This window comes from Phoca vitulina, unplaced genomic scaffold, assembly GCF_004348235.1.
Source record: "Phoca vitulina isolate PV1807 unplaced genomic scaffold, GSC_HSeal_1.0 scaffold34, whole genome shotgun sequence".
NCBI lineage: Eukaryota > Metazoa > Chordata > Mammalia > Carnivora > Phocidae > Phoca > Phoca vitulina.
Window position 1 is genome coordinate 11,873,791 of NW_022589737.1, and position 22,084 is coordinate 11,895,874.

Here is a 22,084-nt window from a genome sequence, read left to right on the forward strand (position 1 = left end):
CTAGTTCTTATAGCACAAGATTGGATGGTGTACATGGATCTATTCTTTTTTTTTTTTTTTTTTTTAAAATTTTTTTTTCTTTTTTTAAAGAGAGCGTGGGCGGGGGGGGGGGGGGGGGCGGGCAGGGGCGAGGGAGAAGCCGACTCCCTGCTGAGCAGGGAGCCCATCATGGGGCTCGATCCCAGGACCTGGACATCATGACCTGAGCAGAAGTCAGAGGCTTAACCCACTGAGCCACCCAGGAGCCCCCACATGGATCTATTCTTAACTCAAGAACTATTCTTAAAGCAAGCTAACCTCTAACAAGCAAGTCATTCCTGGGGAACTTCAGGTTATGAGTCCAAGGTGAAGAACACTCGTGTAATAGCTGAGTTTAAAGAAAGTGGAAATACGCTCTTTTCTTGAGTAAAATGTGTTCTAAACTATCTTATATTCTGTAGAAAATAAATTATTTCAATCAAAAATGATTCAAAAGCTAGTAAGATATTTCTGAATAATCAAAATATCCCTGGGGTTTCTCATCTAAATTGCAACAAATGGTAAATACTTGAGACAAGATAATATAAAGTACTCATAATATAAAGTACCCATAAAGTATCCAATAACTTAATCTACAATTAAAAATAAAATGCATGAAAACAAAAAATAAAATCAAATTCTTTAGTCCCAGAATAAAAAGCCTGTGAATAGTTTCCCTGGGAACTGAAAGCCCTGCGTGCCTCTGAAATGTGCTGCATTGATTCCTAGCTGTTAGGTGGGGGAATGTCATTTTGCAAATGCGAAGTATATTAGACAAACATTTACTGGCAATCTTCCAGAAAAAAGCACCCCTTACTGTTCAAAAATAAGGAGTCATTTTGCAGGGTGAAAAGATTGCCTGTGCCACCCACATTCCAAAACATGCTGTTGATTTCACAAAGGTTTTGTTTACTGTTTCAATTGTGACCTGATTCAGGCCCCTGAGGATTGCCTGTTGGCAAATCTGATTGCAAATTTATTATTTTTTTTTTATTTTATTTTTTTTTTTTTTTAAAGATTTTATTTATTTATTTGAGAGAGAGAGAATGAGAGACAGAGAGCATGAGAGGGAGGAGGGTCAGAGGGAGAAGCAGACTCCCTGCCGAGCAGGGAGCCCGATGCGGGACTCGATCCCGGGACTCCAGGATCATGACCTGAGCCGAAGGCAGTCGCTTAACCAACTGAGCCACCCAGGCGCCCCCTGATTGCAAATTTAATTTTAGTTCAGAGATGATTTAAATAAAAATGAATTGTTCAGGTTGTCAGCGCTATGAAAACATATAGAAGGAAACACACACACAGACAATATTCCAATAGGAAGACATTACTGCCTTTTGGCAAAGTTTATTTAAAAGTAATTTTTCTGCTCAAGACTCAAAATAATTTCACAGCACACCCAGTGAACTTTTTTTTTTTTTTTTAATCTGACATGGAAAATTTAGAGATCAGAGCAGAGATGGGAAGAAAAAAAAACAATCAAATGATTTTTTTCTAAAAATGTTAAGGAATCTCTTTGGAGGCTCTAAATGAAGCAGTTTCGTTTCCCATCAAATTTGGAATGCTGAGTAGATGTATTAGCTTTGCACTTTTGGAGAACTTGGTGGGATGGAAGAACACAGTGGCATTTGGGGTTTGGCAAAACCTCTCAAATTATTTTTCAAACACTTTTGGTTTGGCAAAGGCAGAGTGGATTTTGCCAAATGTCTTTTTCCCTACTTTGGAACTCAAGTGTACTTCAAGGAAAATTTAATCCATATGCTTCTGATTTACTTATTCTTAAGTCATCAAATTATTGTCTTGAAACAATTGATTAATGCTCAAGAAAGTCTTTTGATCTATTTAATGAAATTGTTATAAAACCTCCTTGCACTCCATTCCTTCTCCTTTGCCCTGAATGTTGAAGTCCTGTGATGTCAGCATTAAATCAAGCCAAAATTTTGGACAATTTACATTTTGTTTCCTATTTAGAGCCCAGTGAGTATGCAGTGGTTATAAGATTAACTAAAAATATAGCCTATTGTTACTGGATAATATGATTACAGGGTTATACAATTTTTTAAAAATCTTTTCCTCGGTACAAGAGTTCCCTTTTCCATCCTTCTGAGCAATCAATCACCCACCTTCCATATAAACACACCGCAGGAAATGGTCCCGTGCATTGTTGGATAACTCTAAATGTAGGTTTTTCTTTAATTTGTGATTAAAGTTCACAGTAAGTAAAACAGTTATTATCCAGGGAGATTATGCAATAGTTACCTGGGAAATGTCAGCCTTCCTTGGCGTCACCTCTCTAGGCTTATGGTTAGGCTCTTTGCTGGTATGGGAGTCATAGAGGCACTGCAAATCCTCAGTGCTATGAAGAGATGTCATTTCTGCATCCAAATCTACGTCTTATTTCTATCATTTCTAGCTCAAAGATACAAAGCCTAGCCCCAACTTTGTCTAGCCAAAGGACTCACTCATCCCCTAGCATTTACTGAGTACTACCTGGTTAGCCAAAGAAAAGGACTGAAGCCAAAAAGAGAGGCACAAATCAAATGGATATTGAATGCATATATCAAGTTATGTTATGTTCTGAGCTTAAATGGTAAGGTGGAAGTGCTTTCTGGTGATGTCAGGCCAAGCAGAGGCAGGGAATGGCCATAGTTAGAATCAATCCCTTGGACAGAAGAGGTATCAAGATTATGATTACTACATGTCCTCAACTGGCCCAGAAGCTCCTAGGAAGCCGTAACCCCTTGGACTATTTGACAATGACCTCACCCACAGGAAAGTGACTTTTGTATAGGAACATAACTAAGGGTTGTAAGGAGACTGACTTGGGGTGTGGACAGTGACCTAATTTAGGGGCTGGCACAAGGCAGGGGGCGAATGGATAATCTGGGCAAAGAACACCACGACATGAAGCTGATTCACCTCCTGGGTGTGGAGAAGAGGTAGCTCCAGTTTTGCTTATGCTTGCCCTGAGCATACAGTTCTTCAATAAAGCTGTCCTCATGCTTATGTTCGAGACTTTCCTATTATTTTCTATAACACCCAGATGTCTGGGCCAAACACTATGCTGTGGGGTCTTGGTGATAAAAACTATGTGCTAGGTGTGTATATTTTTATAATTTTCCTTAGAACATTCAAGAAAGCAGATGATATAATAAGTTCTATGATAGGACAGAGTATAAAGGGTGCTTCTAGCAGAGGCAACTGATATTTAAATGATCAAGGAATGTTTCCCAGAGGAGGGGGCAGCTGGTTTCCATCTGGAAAGACAGCTAGGAGTCATTCCAGTAAGGAAATGGAGGGGGAAAGAGAAGAAGGGTATTCCTGCCAGAGGTATCACCATGGGCCAGGGTATAGAGATAAGTTAGCAGGGCTTGTTCAAGAAATCACAGTTTATTGTAGAGTATGAGGAAAGGGTGATGAAAATGAGGAAGAGAGATGATTTAAGGGTCAGCTCAAAATGACTTTTGTATTTCATGCTAAGGAATTTGGCCTTTATAGTGTAGGCAATGGGGGATCATTAAAGATTCCAAACTGGGGAGTTACATGATCAGGTTTGCATTTTAGAAATATCATTTTGGTATGGAGGGGCAGTCTAGAGGCAATGAGGTCAGTTCGGAGGCTATTTCCACAATTCAGTAAAAGTGTTTTAAGACCCTAAAGATCAGGGAGTATAAACTTGAGAGCAAATTTACGAGACTTGATTACTGAGTAGATGTAAGTGATAAGGGACAGAGAAAGGCCAAAAGTAACACTTGGGTTTCTGTAACTGAGTCAGTGATGGTGCCATTTGCTGTAATGGGGAATTCAGTAAAAATATAGAAGTAGAAGATAGTAAGTTCAATTGTGGACATCCTAGGTCTATGGCACATCCAAATGCAAACATCCAGATATAGGTCTATAGTTCAGAAAACCGACATATACATCAGGGAATTGTAGAAGTATGGGAGACTTTTGTGGTCATTGAAGCAAATATCCTCTTTCTGGAAGAACATGTATGGTGGAAAGAGGACTAAAGATAGAATCCAGTGTTTCTTGCCTGGTGTAACACGGTGCTGGTTTCCATGAAATGGCAATCTCCTCAAATTTAGGAAGCTGATTGGGAGTAGCAGTGTCCAGAATCCCTGGGAAGATTGCCTCCAGATGTGGTAGCCATTCAGTGGAATGCCTGGGCATAGTGTTTCTAATAGTTTGTGTTGCAGTCCTTGAAGTTGGCTAACATAAGGGTCTACTATCACTTTCATTGCTGCAAATCTCAGAAAATAGTCAAGGATATAATCTACCACCTCAACATCTACTTCTGCCCCACCCCCCCTTTTTAAATTGGAAATGGCCAGCTGTGGAGTTGCTGGGGGAATTGATGGTCCAGGTTTCCAAGAAGCCCTGGGGGTGGCCAGTGGAGTAAGATGGAAGCTGGGAGGGTGGTAGGAAGGCCAGGCAGGGTAGGAGTTCTTCAGGTAGTGATCCTACATCTCTGACTTCACATACAATCAACAGGTTTGTCAGTTTGTGGCCAGTGCAGTATCCAGACTACCTGTGATACTGCAAATACTTCAGATGAGAATATCACCATTTTGAAATCCTTGATATGAAAAAGTTCAATGAGATTAGAAATTCATATTTTTCTTTTTACAAGAAATGTCAACATTATATTTGCCAATGAAAGAAAAGGAAGAGCTATTAGATTCTGGAAATGTAACTTAACTGTTGTAAACATTTGAATGGTTGTCAAAATAAAGAAAATATTTTTAAAAATATTTTTATCATCTATATGTGACAACAAAGATTTTTCTTGATGGTGACTATAGAGTCTTGACAAGAAATTGTGAGTAACCATTTCAAAATTTAAAGAATGAAGTATTTTGGAATTTTAAACAAATTCAGTATTTAACACCTTTTCTAACTCTTTTTATTCTTCTTATAAATTACCCAATATAAAGAAAAGGCAATTACTTTTTCACTAATACCATTTAGACATTTCCAAACAATGTCCAGTTTATCCCAGTATGTTACATATATAGTTTTATTATCCACATAGTTTATGAGGTAAAAAAGTTTAGAAGGCACTGACCTGGGAACACCAACATTTAAGGGTGAGTAGAAAAAGAGTAACCCCTGAAGGAAGTTGAAAAAGATTGACCAGAGAGTGGGTATCAAATAAGGGGAGAGTAACATCACTGAAGTCAAGGGAGTAAAAGGATGTGGTTAGCAGTGTCATAAAGCATAGAGAGATTGGATAAGATGAATATGACAATCCCTCTCTACTTAGCAAAGAGGAGATGATTGATGTTCTCAATGAGGACAGTGTCAGTGGTGTTCCCAGGACGGAATGTGGTTTGCAACAGGTTAAGGAGTAGAGGGAAGTTAGGATGTGGAGGTGATAAAATAAGTATACATCTATTCTTTCAAGAAGCTCTACTTTGAAGGAGTGAAAGAGATTGCAACTAGAGGGAGAACCATATATGATAAAAATTATAATGCTTTCCTCACAGAACTGAAAAAGAGAATACATTCATGAGCTGACATAATAGAAAGAGAGTGTTTTTAGTTACAGGAAGAGAGGGGAGATAAGTAATGGAGCAGTCTCTGAGGAGGTAGGAGGAGAGAAGATCAGAGTACAGGGAAATGTGCTAACCTCAAATACAAGGGACACCCTTTTCTTGGAGCTTGTAGGGACAGAGATGAGTGTGAGGTTCTGATACTATCATATGGCATTGTGGCTACAAATAGTTGAAGGCATACGAACCACACAGTTTTGATTTTTCTTAGTCTAATAGGAGGTCAAATTAATCCAGGAGAAGGGAACTTAAGAAGAGTGGTTAAGTTTGAAGTTTGGTGAAACGGTTTGAAGACCTTGGTTTTATAATGGCTCTAACCTGAACAGATGAGTGATTTTCTCCAGACATATTTAGCAGGTGTAAGAGTGGAGAAGACAGATAGTTGGGTTGATCCAAGACTGGAAGTTTACAGAGTAGTCTTAGTGCAGAAGTGAGGTGGTTTGGAGGGAGAGAGCACTATAAGAATGTCTGAGGAGACAGACCATAGGACTTGCATAACAAAGGATGGAAGGGAAGCTCTTGAGATCTCTAAGGTAATAGTGGGACTAGGACTGAACTAGGTGTCAGAGTTGTCAAAGAATGAAGGGGGAGAAGACAACATTTTGTGCAGTGTTAGAAGGTGCTTAGGAGATTTTATTTACAATGAAATGATTCTGTAGATACAAGAGAAAGGCTTGGGGGATTAAAGGACAATGGAAAGAAAATTCAGGAGAGAGAAAGCACAGGGTAATGAGAGGCGAGAAGAGATGATTTCAGAAGTTTGTATTTTAGGTAGAATTATAGGGGTTCTACAATGCAATAATAGGAGGAATCCATGAAGTCAACAGGGTTTGATGTCCCGGGGGGATGAAGTCTGAGCTGCAGTTGGTGAAAGGCAGCTGACAATGGACTCAGGGTTCTCAACAAAATATGGTGAGGAAATGTTTAGCCCCCTAAGATGTGGAGCTGGAAATGATGAAGTTGAGGAGAATTCAGCTTTGAGGCAACACTCTTCAGTGGGTTACTCATGCTTCAAGTTCTTCAGGATGCCCTCTCTGACACCTACAGATAGTAAGCAAGCATTTTGTCAGGACGGAGACCAGGCAAAAAAAAATATGACATAGAAATTGCTTGGTTGGGAAGTAGTTCTGTGTCATCTCAGCTTTACCTTTAAGGAAGTGTTCTGGACAGGAGGCTCATGAATCACAGTCAGCAGGTCAGGCCAGAGCTCCATACAACACTGGGAATATTGCCACATGCAAACCCAGTGAAATTCTGAGTGCAGCTTTTTGCCTCCAGGTCAGTCCAACTAAAACACAATTTTGGCTCAAAAGAAAAAGACATGTTACCAAGCAACTTTGCCACTTGAAATGAAATGTGAAAAACATCCTCAGAACAAAGGTAGGTCTTGATTCACCCTTTTTTCCTAAGGGAATTTAGGTTTTAATTAAATTTTATTTCTGTCCTAAATCTGATGTAATAGAGACATTATATGATTTTAAATGATTTTAAATGATTTACAGTATATGATAATACTGTTACACGTATCATTCATTTTGCCACAAGTATCCAAGGTGTTTAGAAGAGGAGGAAGTGCTCATTTGTTGGGGAGTGCTATTTGAAATATTTTTTTCAGAAATAGGTTAAGCCATAATGGCAATATGAAACATTTTTAAAATCTGCCAGGTGTAAGTATAACAAAACATAAGGATAACATCTGTTTTTAATGATATACCTTTAAAATATTTTTTATATAGAAATGGAATTTTGTTTTTGTCAGATGCTTTTCTTATTTTTTTTTTTTCTAACTGTTAAGACAGCACTGAGAAAATAATGGGGAGAAGAAAAGGAAAGAAATAGATTATTAGTGTGATACTATGTATTTACATAATAGCTCTACCAAACACTTAATTTCATCCTCTTGACCCTGCCCAATCTCCTACTCATCACTATTCTGATCCCTTTTCTTACATTTCAGAGGACAGAGAATCTATCTGGTATTTCATGGTAATCTTTTCCTACACACTGTGAAAGATATATCAGTATTTCCCCCTGGGAAAATGCTTGTATACACTCCTGCACACACACCCACACAGACACAATTTTAGGAGATTCATGCCTTCTGCTTCTATTCACTCCTTTGAATCCCATCCTTAAGCTCCCAAATTAATTTCCCTTACTCTTTTAAATGAACATTGAGTACAGAATGCCATTTATCATCTGGGGCTGTATTTACAATCTTTACCTGGCATTAAAGAAAAAAAAAAAAAGCTTTCAATCACGTTTGATAAGCTACACAGCAAGAAAGACATACCATTTTAATTAAGGATGGATAGGGAAGGAGGCAGGGGTCTTGGGCAGTAGACTGTTAGGTGAGTGTGGAGGTGAGGTGAAGGCTGTTGGAGCAAAAGCTGGGTAATTATAGATTGAAGTTTACCAATTGTTTTCTCTTAGATCGTAGCCAACTGACTAGAAAGACTGAAAAAAGGATTCTTTGGTTAAAGAAAGGATCCCTAAATTTCTGAAGTTGGACACTGCTGATTGTAGGAAAAGATTGGATAATCTCAGAAACCAAAGAAACTTCTAAAGAGTGATGTGGGTAAAAGAAATGCTTACAGGGTAATGCACAGAGGTACCAGTGAGAGGACTATGGCCCTCAGCGTTTCTCAGCTGAAGCTCGGCCCCCTCGTGGCTTTATACAGTGAGGCAAGGCTCCCAAGGCGGCGGGCCCAGAACAGTCACTGCCTGTATTGCTCCCGCCGGACAGTCATTCATTCCCTGACTCTCTCCTGTATGTGCTGCGTTTGTGGGACATTTCCACACAGAGTTTCAGGTCAGTAACTGTCGTTGTCATAGAAAGCTCTGGCCTGCTTTCCTGTGTGGTTTTTTTTTTTTTTTTAAAGATTTTATTTATTTATTTGGGGAAGGAATAAGAGAGAGGGGGGAACAGGAGGGGGGGGAGGGTCAGAGGGAGAAGCAGACTCCCTGCCGAGCAGGGAGCCCGATGCGGGACTCGATCCAGGGACTCCAGGATCATGACCTGAGCCGAAGGCAGTCGCTTAACCAACTGAGCCACCCAGGCGCCCTGGCCTGCTTTCTTTGCAGCCTGTCTCAGCAGAAGCTGAAGCTGGTGTGCTCAACTCTTGCCAGAAATGAATTCCTCAAATAGATGCCTAAAATAAAACTGCCTATGAAAAGCTAGTTTATACATGAAGACAGAGACATAGCTTTAGCTACAATTGTATTTACAGGGAAAAAATAAACAATAGAAGAAATCATCAAATAACACTCTCCCCTTCTTTCTTCCCGACCCAGCTTTCCTTCCCTTTTGTGCTCAGCGCACAATCTCTGTGCACAGTTTATTTTACCAAAGAAGCTGTTTGATCAACTTGGAATATATCAGCTCAAAACAAATCTATTTAATCAAAAGAGGAGTGTCAGGAATCCTTTGTCTTTAATCTGAAAAAATGGGGGCTAGGATGATGTTTACCATGGGGACAGAAAAAAGACATCATAATTTTGATGTCTTCCATCACTTTTCACTTGGGTTCCATTTAAAACAAGGTCAGACCCTGATCCCCACACCAGCTGAAGGCCAAAACTCACTCCAGATTTTTTTTGTTTTGTTTTGTTTTGTTTTGATGCTTCCCAAATACAACCATGGTATGTCAGTTTAAGACAAAAGAGGGTCAGACCTTCCTACAGGTCCTTTCCCTCTAGAAGATTTTGAAGGAGAAATCTATTTTTTGACTCTATACATAGTTAGGGGGCACATGATACTGATCTACCAAAGCAGACAATCTTAAAGCTGGGAGGAAAATAGCTATAAACGCTCCACCTCAATATGTTGGATTATTTCATCCTCTGTCATGATACAAATATCTATGACATTAGAGAGAGAAGCTTGGTCTGAGATATTATACTCATCAAATATGTGCTCATTATTTTTGAATCACAGATTGATAAAATATGATCTAAATTGTTAGTAATCAGGATTTAGTTTTCTTTTGGCTTACTTTTTCCCATCTGGTTTTGGTTTTGTGGTTGCCTTTCCAGTTCTGAGCAAATGTAATAAAAAAGATTAAGAAAATAAAAACACAATATGATTTGTGAATCTCGTCCTTTCCAACCCTCTAAATAAATAGATATTTTAGGAAATTGAGACTGAGTATGATATTACACTAGAGACTCGTGTTTTAAATACCCAAGCCAGACATAAAATGAACATGTTTCATTCCTGAATGCCATGTTCAATGGAGAAAACGGATTATTTCACCCCACCCTGATACTCTTTAACAATGACACTGATAGCAAGAAAGAAAAAAGACACACACAGAGAGAAATCCAGCAATGAGAAAAAGCACAAAAATGTATTGGTTAGCATGGCCAAGAGATTGGAGCCAAGTTCTTGGGGTAACCATCAATTCTCTTATCTCAGAGGACCCTCGTATTCTCCTCCGTCAGATCTCATCTACACAATGAAAGCAAACTTTCTTTGTGCATCTTGGTCGCCTCTAACTTGAGTTCATGGAATCTATTGCAGGTCTATTGGTCATGAAATGAAAGCAGTAATAGTACTAATGGTAGTTCACATATACTCCGTGCCAAGTGTTGGATCACATACGTTAAGGCATTATCTCTGGTCCTCCCAGCAATCTTCTCTGGTAGCCTGCATTATTATTACTATAGGTTTATTGAGGGGGAAATAGAAGCTTAGAGAGGCTAAAAGACTTGCCTTAGGTCATAGCATTAGCAAGACTGTGAAACAGGATTAGAAACCACATTTGTATGTCAGCGCTTATCTTTGAACCTAGATCTCTATAGTCAGAGACAGGAACCTACCGGAAAAAGAAAACTACCTGGAGAGTTTGGAGCTCTCTTTCCTTCTGATTCCCAGTTTGTGCTGCACATGTCCTATCAGCACACTAATTATTACGGTCCATCTCATCTGCCTTCTTGTCTCTCTGTTCTGCTAGACTGGAGCTTCTCAACAGTAAATACAGAACACTGATAATGCCCACACATAGAAGGTACTTTAAGCATTGTTGTCGGGTAACAAATGCTAAACATGATTACACTCTGGGATTTATAATAATTAAGACCAGTTTTGCCTAGCTAATTTTGCATTCTTTTCCAGATATTCAATAGTTTTGTTTGTAATTGCATACCAACTTTTAAAATGTAGGCAGGGGCAGTTGAAAATACAATTTGATGCATAATTGCCATTATTATACTTGGCATTTGTAAATTTAATTCTAAAGATTTTTTATTTATTTATCTGAGAGAGAGAATGGGAGACAGAGAGCATGAAAGGGGGAGGATCAGAGGGAGAAGCAGACTCCCCACTGAGCGGGACTCCGATCCCGGGACTCCAGGATCATGACCTGAGCGAAAGGCAATTGCTTAACCAACTGAGCCACCCAGGCACCCCGGCAAATTTAATTCTAATTACAGAATTAGCTATTGCATTGTATTGAAAGAAAAAGTGTTTTAATTTAACATTTTAATAGGAAGTTTATGCATATTTACTAACTTCATTATAAAACTATCATCAAGTATTTTTGAATATCTATACCACAAAGCACAATTAGCTTTTTTGATGGAAGATTTAGTCTTATTTTAATAGAGGCTTATTTCCCTCACAGCATTGCTTCATACGTAGCTCAGTCCTCAGATGCCCTCTAGTGGTGATAAATAGTAAGTAAATAATAAAATAAGTGGAATAAAAAAAAAAATTTATCCAGTAGCGGCTTTTTCACAATCAGTAATCATATCTGCTCTGATTATTATATAGATCAAATATAATGAAAAAAAGAATATTTTCTTTGTCTTTCCTTTCAAATGTAGCATCCTTTTAAAATGTCTCATAGTATAAAAAATAATGGTAAAAGAATATAGACCAACAACATAGTTATACTAAATGAATAAAGTATAGGGAATAATTAAACAAATGTATGTGTACCTGAGACCTTGCTTAAGAAATAGAAAAGGAAGTAGAAAGATGGAAGTAGAAAATAAAAAAACTTAGTTTTTTGCTTGATTTAAAAGGCCATTTTCTAGGGCGCCCCGGTGGCTCAGTCAGTTAAGCTTCTGACTCATCTCAGCTCAGGTCTTGGTCTAAGGGTCATGAGTTCAAGCTGAGTGTAAAAAAAAAAAAAAGAAACGAAAAGAAGGCCATTGTTTTTCCTGATGTCATACTACTTCCCAAGAAGCAGAATAAGAAAACTCATCTTCATGTGAATAAAATCAACCTTCAATTTCATGAACAAATAAGCTCTAGCCAGCTGATCAAACCAGTAGTCTTTGCTGAGAAAAAAACTTTCATCTTGCTTTGTACATACTGAGCACTCAATAAATAATTATTTATTTATTTTGTACTCAGTAAACAATCTTCTGCTAATAATCTTGATTGAGTCTTTTAAAAGATATGCTGGGGAAATATGAATTTCTATCATGGAAGAAAATTAATATTATTTATCTGCTTTCAAATTAAATTATTTCAAAATCATTCCCAGAGGAAATTGTTTCATTCATATTCTTTTTTTTTTTTTTTTAAGATTTTATTTATTTATTTGCTAGAGAGAGAGAGAGAGAGAGTGAGAGTACAAGCAGGGGGAGTGGCAGGCAGAGGGAGAAGCAGGCTCCCCACCGAGCAAGGAGCCCGATGTGGGACTTGATCTCAGGACCCTGGGATCATGACCTGAGCCGAAGGCAGACGCTTAACTGACTGAGCCACCCAGGCATCCCTGTTTCATTCATATTCTAAAAATATGAATTTTTAACTATTTTAAAAGTCTACTTGTTTAAGACTCTTGCAATATTGATATCAGGATCACTTCCCACAACTCTATCAATTTAGACTACTTATGATTCAGAAATATTTATTAGTGTTTAACATATTGGAAATTGATACCAACTCTTAAATTTGAATAGGACCAAACTATATTTCAGGGGTCAACACTCAAACTGTGTCTGATGGCAGTTTCCACTCTGTAAATAGAGAAAGTAGTTTTGAAATACTTAGAAACATACAGATGCAATTCAACATGCTTTTCCCACAAGATGTCACTATGGTACGTATGAAATACAGTCATAGATGTATTTATCTGTCTGTGGCCTTATTTTTAAAAAACAATAAAAACGATCTATACATAGGCACATGATCCTGAAATGAAGCACACATAGGAGATAAGTGAATTCATAGATATCTAATCTCTACTACATATGTATGAAAGCAAACCTATTTGTTTGGATTTGGATGTATATTGAAATCTTAATTATATGAATCCAAAGGGAAGTATAAAACTGATTATCTAAAATATACATGTGTGTGTGTGTATATACATTTGGTTGTATTCAAGATTATTTCTTCTTAGACAAATACCCTAAAAGTACATGGCATGTCACTTATACCATGACTCTTCTCACCAAGTATGTGATATATTCATGGGTGGTTTCAGATTGAGTTTGTATATTTAATGTGCATGTGTGATGGTTAAAGGGTGAATATTGAGTGATTGAGTGATGAACAACTGGCAAATTCACATCTCTCTTTGTTTTTGCTTTAAGTGATTTTGAGTTGAAGAGATAAGAAGTCGTTCAGAGCAGAGTTCAAAATCCAGCTCAGACACCTGTAGGACCTCTGGCAAGTTGATTAACCTCCCTGAGCCTGTTTTTTTTATTTATAAAATGGGGATAGTAACATCTCACTGTGGTTGCTTTGAGAGTAAATTGAGACAATGCATGTAAAGCACCTAGCACAGAAGAGATTACTTAATAAACAATAATAGTTACTATTAATTTCAAGAGGAAATGTTAATTAGAATCTGATTTTTTTTTTTAAAGATTTTATTTATTTATTTGACAGAGAGAGACACAGCGAGAGAGGGAACACAAGCAGGGGGAGTGGGAGAGGGAGAAGCAGGCTTCCCGCTGAGCAGGGAGCCCGATGCGGGGCTCGATCCCAGGACCCTGGGATCATGACCTGAGCCGAAGGCAGTCGCTTAACCGACTGAGCTACCCAGATGCCCTAGAATCAGATTTTATGCTTTGATCACAGGCCTTAGCATATAAAAGGCCCGAGTTTGGCTCACAGATGTGGAATTCTTATGTAATAAAATTCAAGCACATCTATAAAAATTAGAACACTTGTAATAACTGATATTCCATGATGGCCTCTAATGAAGATTTTGTTTGCTAAACTCAACTATTTGCTTGAAGAGTAAGCAGAGGTTTGGCTTTGCTTTTTGGAATGATTCTCTTATGCTGGTGACAGTAGCTGAAATTTGTCTTAAATCAGGCAGCTGTTCAGAGTTAAACATCATTTAGTTAATTGTTAGGCAAACTGTGGGATTTCTTTTTGTCCTCTTGTGTTAGTCCTGCCATGTAGCCTTGTATTATGCTATTGCTAAGTGTTCAATAACTCCCCAAGGCTCTGAGGACAAAGTGCAAACATGGCAGACATCTGCAGCTTGCCAGTTAATGGAGTCAGCCTTAGATGCTGTGGCCCAGCTATTCTCACCACTGGCTCGTCAGCCGTACTTTACAAATGAAGGATCTGAATGCCTGAAGGCTGAAATGACTTGCCCAAAGTAATACTGTTCCTAAATGAGCTAAGACTAGAAATCAAGTGTCACATTGGCACCATCGCTGGATGAGAAGGACTCCTAATTCCAGAAGAACCAGGATTATCTTCTTCAATCCAAGTGCTGTTTTGTTTTTTAAAGATTTACTTATTTATTTTGGTGGGGTGGGGGGCAGAGGGAGAAGGGGGGAAAGTCTCAAGCAGACTTCATGCTCAGCACGGAGCTAGACCAATCTGGGCTGGATCTCAGGACCCTGAGATCATGACTTAAGCTGAAATCAAGAGTTGGTTGCTTAACTGACTGTGCCACCCAGGTGCCCCAAGGTCTTGGTTAAAGACCTAGACCAGGCTGGGACAATGAAGAACAGCATTCTCACTCATCCAAAGCAGTCAATTTATACCAAGCAGTATGAAGGTGTTTCAAGGGCTTTAAGAAATACATCTTTTTGTTAGATATCTTTATATATATATATTTTAAATTTCTAAGTTTTAAAACAGGGACACTAATTACAATAAATAATACAATATTGTTAATTATTTCAATAAGGTAAATTGACCTGTTGGCCACTCTGAGGTTCAGAGTCCTACCTGCAGATGGTGACTCCGAGTTGTGCTGGAAGCAGCCTGGGTTATGTTGCAGTAAATTTTTGCTACTCAAAAGTGTAGTCTGCAGGTCAGCAGCCTCCAAAACACCTGGGGGCTTGTCTGAAATGTAGAATCCCAAGCCCTACCCAGATCTTTTGAATTGGAAGCTGCATTTTAACCAGGTTCCTAAGTGACCGGTACAGACACTAAGATTTGAGAAGCACCATCCTAAGCACTATATGAAAGAGCCTCATGGAAGCAGTATTCTGTTTAGATTCCTTTCTAATGCTCTGGCTGGCTTGACCAAGGGAAAAACAGGTAAAGTCCTTGGCATAGTTATTGACACTTCTTTGTAACTCCACAAATGATAATTTCCTTCTTCCTTCTTGAAATTTTATTGACTCTAGGTTGTCTGGCAAGGAATTAGTTAAAAAAAAAAACTGGACAAAAATGTTTGATTTTCTCCATTTTTTTAATCATAAAAAGGAACATTTATTTATTAGAGGAAATTTGAATGACATATACATAAAGAAAAAAACAAACTATTTGTCAATACAGAGGACAGCCACTCTTTTTACCATCTTGGTGTATTGTCTTCCAGATATATATAAATTTATTTAATAAATATTTTATTCAATAAAATATATGAATGTATTTAAAATATTGAATAAGTAATGCATTCATATGGTTCAAAAAATATGAAAAGGTATATAATAAAAGTATTTTGCCCATTTCTGTACCCCATCTGCTCCACTCCCAACCTCAAAAGGTAACTACTCCTATTAATTTTTTTATGTATCCTTCAGGAGATATTTTTATGTATCATCAAATAAATATGAATATGTGTACTTTCTCCATTTTAACACAAACGATAGCTTTATTTTGTATAGTTTTCCACCTTACATGTATGTTTTTATAACGAATGTCCACAGTTATGATACATTTTGTAATTCACTTTATTTACCATAAACATTTCCATGTTTTTACAGAGTTTTCATAAATATCATTTGAAATGACCATTTGCAATAATTTACTTAACCAGGAGAGGTTACTGTTGCATATTTTGTCTGCCCCCTTTTTCCCCCCTCAGGTACAGATACCTTTGTGATAAAATTCTTTATGTATAGTTTCTCCCACCTAGTGGGTGCCGGGGAGAGCTTGGATAGGCATATAACTAACTGCTGCTAAGATCCTAGAGACACTCAAGTCTTGGTTGTTCAATTCTTTTTCAGTATAGTGGAATACTCTGTAACCTACTAATACAATAATACCTTTTTCTTAAAATATAAAGAGGACTGTAAGCTTGCAGCAAATAAGTCTTTTTTTTTTTTTAAAGATTTTATTTATTTGACAGAGAGAGAGAGAGAGACAGCTAGAGAGGGAACACAAGCAGGGGGAGTGGGAAAGGGAGAAGCAGGCTTCTGCCGAGCAGGGAGCCTGATGTGGGGCTCGATCCCAGGACCCTGGGATCATGACCTGAGCCAAAGGCAGATGCTTAACAACTGAGCCACCCAGGCGCCCCACAGCAAATAAGTCTTAACTAACAATGGGGAAGAGACCCACTGCTGACCATTGCAGTGTAAGGAGATGAGAAAGGATTGGATTCAGTTTGAGTTGTAGAGATACATAGAGAAAACATGATTTTGGAAATGTTGGGGAGTGCCCATTCTTCTGATGGAATGGTTAAGGGTAGCAAGAGCCAGTGGAGAGAGGGAGTGGATGTAATGTCTTCCAATCCAGTCGCATATTAAATTCAGCCTCAGAGAGCCAGTCAACCAGGGATTAGAGGAAAATTGAAGACTTAATTATTTGTGATAGATTGCAAAGGGAAGGGGTTTCAGAAAAGACCTAGAGATTGGAGGGGCATATATATGTATACTTACCGACTAGCATGCTGAAATAGCAGAGATTGTCAGATGCAATCATAAAGAAATTACAACTGTGTTCTCTCACTCTCTCACATGGTCCTTAGGAAATCTGAAACTTTGACCCATTGTAAATTGGAGTTCACTTATTCCCAAAATGTTTCCAGAGACTGTCCTGCTATAGGTAAATCCAATCAGCATCTCACTCCTTAGATTTCTCTGTCATGACTAGGATATCAATACACCATGTCTACCAAACACTAGGAGACATTTAGTTCCAGAAGTCATTCTTCACTGGGATGAGGGAAAAGAAGTACTTGATCCCTCCCATGGATAGTGAAGGTTCTTACAAAATCTTTTGTCATCTCCCCTCTTGGCCAAATGCTCCCAACTCCTTTTATAGGATGGAGGTGAGTAGTTAGCTAAGGGAAGTAAAACTGATTCTTGACCAGTTTGGACTGTTTTGCATTCATAGTTTGAAGGTCTTGTGGTATGATCAAAATATAACTTCTAGTTATTTTTGATAATTGATAGGCATGTGCATATTAACTACTTTACATCCAAATTCACATCAGTTTTAGAGTTGCTTTTTGGTGTCTAAAATATTGAAAAACTTGTGTGATATGTTATTCTATGAACAATACAGCCTAGAAAGGCCTTTAATTTCCTTGAATTTTATTTTTATGTCCAAGAGGTTATATGTTTTTGAAGATTTAAACTTTCAGGTTGGAAGTATATTTTATTTTCCAGAAGAAAAAATCTATACTATTTTCTAGAGGAAGAAGGAAATGCAATACCACATTGAGGAAACAATTTATGTTGGGAGATTGAGTATATATGTGTAAGTTACTGGATGTCTGTGAGATAAATCTGTGTGGGAAAATGTCATTTTGGGATTACGTTTTTATGTTATGAAAGAGTAGGATGGAGAGAAATGAATAATTGACCCTTGCATTTTCAGATTTCACTGCTTTCTCCTGCAAGTAGATAACATGCATAAATACTAAATGCACACCCTAAAGCTGCTTCTTGAGAGAAGTGGATTATATTCTAAAGGGACATATCCAAAGAACATCACTCAAATCACTTATTTATTCTTCATCCCCTATGCATGTTTCAGTGCACTTCCACACTATTATCATGTACAGGTTTACATAGCTCTCTGTATTTGCCCTTTTGCTGTTTCATCACTGGAGATGAGAAAACCCCTATACAATTCAGCTTGAGTAAATTAGTAAATTTACAGATTGGAGTATTACCTGTCTAATATTAAATAACTTTTTGGTTTATAGAAGAGACACTATGAATTTCCTCTAATATTCAGTCTTTCTCAGGGTAGTTTTAAAAATTAAATTTACACAAAATTGATCCAAACAGCCTGAGTTTCCTCAGAGGACACCAAGGTATATGCAGTATTGAAGTACCCCAAGTATCTTATGGGCAGTGGAGAAAGCTAGACAGGGAGAACATAAGGGGGCTTATTCCTGAACAAATATGAAACTAGCCCTGTCTTTGAGGGCTTGCAGAAGTAGCTAGGGTAACTTTAGGGATCTCATGTGAGCAGGCAGAGGATACGAATAAAAAGTGTTTACTTATTAATGCTAATATACTCTCACTTTTCCCTACGGATGGAAATGAGTGTGGAGTAGGAACTGAGGATATTTAGGATATGCATCTATGAGGTTTCTTTTTCTTTGGGTCCTCATCCTCTACCAGGATCACTTACTTTTTTTTTTATAAAGATTTTATTTATTTGTCAGAGAGAGGGAGAGAGAGACAGAGAGCAAGCACAAGCAGGGGGAGTGGCAGGCAGAAGGAGAAACAGGCTCCCCGCATAGCAAGAAGCCCAATGCAGGACTTGATCCCAGGACCTTGGGATCATGACCTGAGCTGAAGGCAGCCACCTAACCAACTGAGCCACTCAGGCATCCTGGATCACTTACTTTTAAAAATATGTCCAGATCTGGAAGTTTATCAGGACCTAATGGTATTATGTAAATAAATAAGCAAGATGAGACTGGCACATGAAGCCCCAGAAAAATAAACCAAGTCTTGCTTTATCATAAAAAGTGGGAGAAAAAACAAATATTCCTTTGGGCTTCTAGAAAACAGGGACAATGTCCTCAGAAGTGGCCATTCAATACTTTTTGCTTACTAAAAGAATGACTTAATCAAACGGCGCACGGCAGAGTCTGATAAGACATTAACCCTGTTTCTGAAGTATAACATCAATTTCTCAGAGCATGAGCTCCTCCTGGAGGGCAGAGCCCACCTTGCATGACTTTTAGCCTATCCTTCCCCTCACTATCTCTGGTAATCTCCCTACTACCTTCAAGTAATAGGAAGGATTATATACCCACTTTGAGGTTAATAAATGATTGTCTATGATGATCAGATTAGAGTCATTTATTTGTAATATCATAAATGTCTGCAAAATACTGTTGGTGCCATTTTGCTTTTGAATTTTAAGAATTACATAAGACATATATGTGCAATTTAGAAAAGAGTAGAAAACAGATACATTAAAAAGAAGATTATTCACTATGGCACTAATTAGAGATAGCAAGGTAGATATCTCTTTGTACAGAAATGGGATCTCACTGTACATATTGTTAGTGTCTTGTTTTTTTCCTTTGTGACAAACTGTGAATATCTTTTTTGTGACATGATTTAGGAAGTGATTTATTAATGTAATGCCTATCTCTTTTTTTTTTTTTAAAGATTTTATTTATTTATCTGACAGAGAGAGAGAAAGAACAAGTAGGCAGAGAGACAGGCAGAGGGAGAGGGAGAAGCAGGCTCCCCGCTGAGCAGGGAGCCCGATGCGGGGCTCGATCCCAGGACCCTGGGATCATGACCTGAGCCGAAGGCAGCCGCTTAACCGGCTGAGCCACCCAGGCGCCCCCGTAATGCCTATCTCTTATGCTCTACTCTAACCAAGATTAATTTACTACAGATTTTTTTTTAAACTAAAGTTGGTAGTTCCCTTCCTGTTCCTAATGAATCATTACCATTCATTATGCCTCTGGGATCCAGCAAACAGTGTCACTTCTGCATGTGATATAGAAAAGAAATGGGTTCACCTAAAGGGGGAAGTTAAGTTTAAAAATCCAGCTAAAAGTGCATAAAAGAGTAGCAAAGCCTCAAGGGAGAGCTGGGTTTCAGCAAGAGTGTGAGGCATTATGGAGAATGTGGCACAGACATCACCTTCCCCTTGCCCCACCATCTCCCCATTCCTCCTTCCCATCTTTCCCCTGACTCCTAGTACAGGTGCAGAGGGAGGCCTGGAGTTTGCACTCTCCTCATGTGGAGACGGATACTAGGAGAGGGAAAGAGGCAGCCCCTCCTATCAGTGACATTCATTCAAAGAGATTTTTGGGGTTGCAACAAATTTGTGCCTGTGGTCCTAACACTAAGCTCAAAATCAGAACCACTCTGGGTGCCTGGGGGAGACCTGGACTGCATCAGGCACTGCCGTGCTGAAGGCAGAGATGGTCCTCAGGTACCTCCGGCCAGGGACTTTGTTCTCTCCCTCAACTCTTGTGAGGATGCGACCTCATTGATCAGACTTTGCTTCAGTAAACAGAGAATCTGATCTATTTTTAGAGTGTGCATTTCCATGGTTTCCAGTGGGTTCATGGGTTATGCAATCATCATCATTATCTAATGTCAGAACATTTTCATCACTCCAGAAACACCCAAGAGCTAGCACTCTCCATTCCTTTCTCTTCCCATCTGATCTCATTTCTGTTTCCATGGATTTACCTTTTCCGGGAAGGGGGAATGGGGAGATGGTGGGGCAGGGGGAAGATGATGTTTGTGCCATATTCTCCATAATGCCTCACACTCTTGCTGAAACCCAGCTCTCCCCTGAGGTTTTGCTACTTTTTTATGCACTTTTAGCTGGATTTTTAAACTTAACTTCCCTTTTTAGGTGAACCCATTTCTTTTCTATATCACGTGCTGAAGTGACACTATTTGCTGGATCCCAGAGGCATAATAAATGGTGGTGATTCATTAGGAACAGGAAGGGAACTACCAATTTTAGTTAAAAAAAATCTGTAGTAGATTAATCTTGGTTAGAGTACAGCATAAGAGATAGGCATTACATTAATAGATCACTTCTAAAATCATGCCACATAAAAGATGTTCACAGTTTGTCACAAAGGAAAAAAAAACATGACACTCATGATATAAATGGAATCATAAAATTTGTGGTCTTCTGTGTCTGTCTTCTTTCACTTAGCATAATGTTTGTGAGACTCACCCATGTTGTAGCACATATCAGGACTTTATTCTTTTTTATGACTGAATAATATGCCATTGTATGGATATACCACATTTTGTTTTTCCATTCATTAGTTGATTGGCATTTGGGTAGTTCCCACTTTTTGGCTATAATGAATCATGCTGTTATGGATCTTTGTGCACACATTTTTATGTGAACATATATTTTTCACTTCTCTGGGAGAATCTGATGTGTTAGAATATTTCTTTAAACAATAATTCAAAGATTTATGAACTTTTTGTTTTCAATTTTTCTGTAAACCCAAGACTGCCCTAAAAATAAAGTCTACTAATAGAACATGGATTATTAGTTCTTAGTGTAAATGATGATTTAAATCTGTGTGTGAATGGGCAACGGCACACCAAGAATTTGGTTGTTTTCTCTGCACCTCCCCTCCAGCTTTATTGAGGTATAGTTGGCAAATAGAAGTGTATATTTTGAAAGTGTACAATGTAATGATATGTATGTATACATTGTGAAATGATTACCTCTATCAAGTCAGTTAACATCCATCAGCTCACATAGTTACTGCCTTTTTTTTTGGTCAAAATGTTTAAGATCTGCTCTCTGAGCATATTTCAAGTATACAACACAATATTATGAATTATGTTATACATTAGATCCTCAGAATTTATTTGTCTTATAACTGAAGGTTTATACCCTTTCATCAACTTCTCCCCATCCCCTCCACCTCCACCCCTAGGCTTTGGCAATCACCATTCTACTTTTTGTTTCTATGAATTTTATTTCCTCCTCCTCTTCTTCTTTTTTAGATTCCACATACAAGTGATACTATATAATATTTATCTTTCTGTCTGTCTTATTTCACTTAGCATAATGCCCTCCAATTTCATCCATGTTGTCATAAATGACAGGATTTCCTTCTTTTGGGGGGCTGAATAATATTCCAAAGTACATATACACCACATTTTCTTTATCCTTCCATTCATTGACAGACACTTAGGTTGTTTCCGTATTTTGGCTACTGTGAGTAATACTGTAGTGAGCATAGACGTACAGATATACTGATTTTGTTTCATTCAAGATACTGAATATTTTTTCCTTTGGCTATGTACACATGGATATGATCCTTTGAATCATATTGTAGCTCTATTTTTAATTTTTTGAGGAACCTCCATATTGCGTTCCATAGTGCCTGTGCTAATTTGTGTTCCCACCAGCTGTATACAAATCCCTTTTCTCCACATCCTTG